Source organism: Platalea leucorodia, assembly GCF_965183815.1.
Source record: "Platalea leucorodia genome assembly, chromosome: 19".
Classification (NCBI taxonomy): Eukaryota; Metazoa; Chordata; class Aves; order Pelecaniformes; family Threskiornithidae; genus Platalea; species Platalea leucorodia.
Window position 1 is genome coordinate 2,251,028 of NC_138841.1, and position 4,169 is coordinate 2,255,196.

Genomic DNA, 4,169 nt, shown 5'->3' on the forward strand with positions numbered 1-4,169 from the left:
AAAGTAGCACTAGAAGCACGCTGTTCTGGTTGGCCTCTAGCTGAAGCAAGATCTACAGGTCAGGACCCCTTTTGATTCATGTATGCCCATGCAAGAAAAAAACCCCACTTTCATGATTTTCTAACAGCAGCAGGAGACAGTCTCCCAGGGTTCTCTCTTCTGTCCATGCAAAACTCTGAAGAATAGAAGTGTACTTTTACAAAGCTGTAAAAAGGAGCTCAAACCTGAAAGAGACTCTAAGGAGTCTGCAGAGACAAGCCTGCTTTCAGTATCTAAGCAGTAAATTGTAAAAAGGCCACCCACACTTACAACCTACCTGAAGTTCATCCATTAAAGGAAGTGACCCTCTTCGCCCCACGCACCAATTGTTAATATCTCACTTTAACGCACTCTTGAAACAGGTTTATTGAAATGATGTCCCATCAGCCAGACAGTGCCTTTATAAGAAACCAGTTTTTCTGAACATCAAAAAGTGCTGTGACAAGTCTGCACAAGCGTCATTTTTGCTCAGATGCGGAGAAGGGCAGAAGTTGCTGGGTGGCCTGGCAGATTCAGTAGTGCCACGCAGTTTCGTTGCTGTTATAATCACACAGCAGCGAGCTCACAGGAATCCCAAGTGAAACTCAAATGTTGCATTTAAGGCGCTCTTCAACTTCAGAAAGTCTTTTTTACCTAGTTCCCAAGATTTCTCCGCTAAAGCTTTCTTTTCTAAGCAAGAGTGTCTACAAACCCTGTGCTTTCAAAGATGGTAATCTGCAGACAACCATGAGGTAACTTCTCCAAAATGGGAAGACAAGCCAAAGGAAAGGTGGTTGATGACAAGAGGAAAAGACAGATTAAGCGCATAGTACCTGATTCCTCCGGGAGGCAAAGAATCAGAAAAGCATGTTTCACCTTGGTCATCGTCGTCAGTTCCATCGCTAGATATTGCGGTCGTCTGATGAAAAAAGAAAGTATGGCAAGAGATTCAATGAGCGGAATGCATAAGCTTTTCATTTCTAGCAAGCAAAGCTACCAAACGAGCTGCAGATTACTGGAGCAAGGCCACCTTAATTCCAAGGGGGAGGATGCTTCACCTTTTGAGGTCCTGGTGTTATCAGAACAGGACTAACGAGAAAGTGTAAATGCATGTCAGTGATCACAGGAGTCTAATGGGGATGGTGCCCAGACATAAGAAACGCCATGTTACTTCTTGATGAGAAGTGATTCAGTGAAACTGCCTTGAAATAATCTCATTTGAAGTGGATTGTTCTTTGGCAGATAGCAAAAAAAAAAAGTCTTTGGGAAGTACTTAAAATCACCAAAAGATAAGGTTAAAATAAAGGCTGGTTGCCTGCGGTCTACTCTAAGACGGGTGCCTCTGGAATATTAACTGGTGGTCAGTGTATCATTGTACTCTTGTCCACCATCTTCTCATCCTGCTTGAAAAAGAAATACTACTTTAAACTGATTTATTGCACAAGCCGGTGAGTAATGCACAATAAACGGTATTTTGCCTCTGGACACATCATCTAATTGCAGCAGCTCAACAAACTCATCTGCATGCAAGGAAAATGGTGCTATAAATCAACGTCCCTGTTACATGAATGGTCCAAGGCCTCACTCAGGACCGGAGTCCCATTGTGCTGGGTGCCACCAAGGGACAGAAATCTTGTGCCAAAGCAATTGGTGGCTAAACCTTTGCGGGGCATGGCCATCATCTTTAACATTATGCAACAGGGCCCATTTCCAGGGCTGAAGCCTAAGTCCTGTACTTTCCAACAAATAACTTACATTTCACATGACGCATGTAAGCGCTTGGGCAAAAAGATCCACTCAGTCTCCTGTTTCAAGATGATCCATGGCTGAATTTCAAATGCTGAATGGAATTTATCCTACATCAAAAAGTTCTCCTAAATATTCTCTTCAAAAGGGAATACCATCTTCTTTAAGATAGCCATCTTCTAGCCTTTGCTGAGAAGGAAGTGGAATGCCTTGAGGGGAACATCTGGCTACCCCGCCAGAATTCCTCTGGTATGAGCAAGCTCATTTGCTCAGAGTTGACTCAGAATCCTTACACCACACTGTGAAGTGCACGTTAGATAAATTCAGATAAGATGGAAGATTTCTAAGCTTAAGACTAAGACCAAGGGATGTGCTTCTGTACTGCTGTGTCAGTAAGTGAAATGAGATTCCATGACTCATCCTACCGTTCGGATGAGGCACCGGTCTGAGGGTTGTACCTCGGAAGTGTTTTGTGCCCAGAGGACGTGCGGAGAGGTGACTATTGTAAGTTAACAATGCCATAATACCCTTTTCCTGCAAACAGCCGTGAGACTGCCGTGGGGACTGCTGCCAGCTGATCTCTCTCGTCCCTGCGTCTGGTCTATCGGCAATTCATCCTCCGGCAATATTTGTTCTACCTGTTTATATTTCAAGACAAACTCATTAATGCAGGCTGTGGGCACCTAATTAAAGCCTCTCATCGTGAGTTACCACAAAGTCCTGAATGCCATACAACACAGACTGTGCCCCATTATTCATACTGATTTAAATTAGAAGCTTCTTAATTTTTCCACGTGTGACAAGTCTACACATACAGTTACAATGCAAAGTTGATTTAAATGTATGTAACTAAAAGCCTGAAGTAATTTACATTCCATAAGCAAGGAGCAAAGCAATCCTCAAGATAGCTTGTACTTTATCACTTATTAGTCATCTGATATGCACTCTCTTCTTCATTAGCAATCCTTTATCTAATTCTTTTATATTTAAAAATCTAACATATGCCAGAGAGAGATGGCCCATCATGAAGTGGAACCAATTTTCATTTGTTAGCCACTAGTTTCACAGTTATTCTTATGACTATATCTAGTACACATAGATCGTCCAAACAGACAGAGTACAAGTAAGCCCAGTTTAATGTTCTGTTGCCACAAACGGACCTGGCTTCCTTTAACAGTCATTGCTAGAAAGTCATAATTAGGAGACAGCAAATCGTGATCAAAGTCCAATTTAAGTTCACTTCCAGATTTAGGGATTGCCACATGCAAAGGCCTAACAAAACTAATGTGTAATAAGTACAGATACTTTCCTCTGCTATTATCTCAGCAAGACTGTAATCTGCATCAGGCAACAGCAGCTTCATACGATATTCTGACATTTCCAGGTGTGAAGACTACAAAGAAAAGAGAAAGCAGCAAGATGGACTGAGGAAACACCAATGACTTTCACTACGGTACTAAGGGTCAATATATTTTCCAACAGCATAACAAGAAAGTACTTCTTCAGTGAAGCAGCTAGAGAAGAACTGCGAGTTTAACAAATACTCACTCCTCTTACAAAACAAAGCTCAAGGAAGTGGAAGGCAGGCCACAGAAGGATGCTATAATTAACTGATTGGAGGTAATTGCTGCATTTGTCATGAGCTAATACAAAGAACATCAGTTGATATCAACTTCCAGTTTCCTTCATTTAGCTGTAGATACATAAGATATTCATGCATTAGCAGATTCCTTACTTCAGTATAGCCAGAGGCACAGGCTGCTGTCACTTTGAAGTCTTTTGTTTCAAAGGTTACTCCAGTGCTTCTGTCTGAATGAGGAGAAAAGCAGGGGAAAAGGGCCTTAAAATACCAGTGAATTAGCCTAAAATATCTATACCAGGTTGCATAATTTGATACTTTAAAAAAACTACAGTTCAGGACATCTTTACAAATCACATTGCTTAATTATCCTCTTGTGCATTCACTGGAGCATTCTTTGCTTACAGCCGTGGTTTGTGTGCAGGTTGAAACGGCTCGCCATCAACCAAGCAGCATCCAGGGAGGCACCTACAGAAGGTGGTTCCAGAAACAGAGGGACTGCAAACAAAGCCAGCAGCAAGAAAAACAGAGCTGCGTATCGAAACACATTTGAGTCTCTAAGCTAAAGGAGTGGTTAAGAGCCCATTCATCTGTTGGGGATCACATACCAAAACCAAGTGAACAGTCACTTATCCAGTCCCACAGCTCAGCACAGTAGAACCAGTAAATAATCTTTTCCTTTAAATCGTTTTCAGTCACTATACAAAGGAGCTGTGTTTGAACCAGCTCTGCTTTTGTTATGACAGCTGCTATACTGTCAGATTAGTCCAATGCACAGCTGTTGGCTTAGTGTTTTTTCAAAACATGTCTAAACCGCTCAGGATTT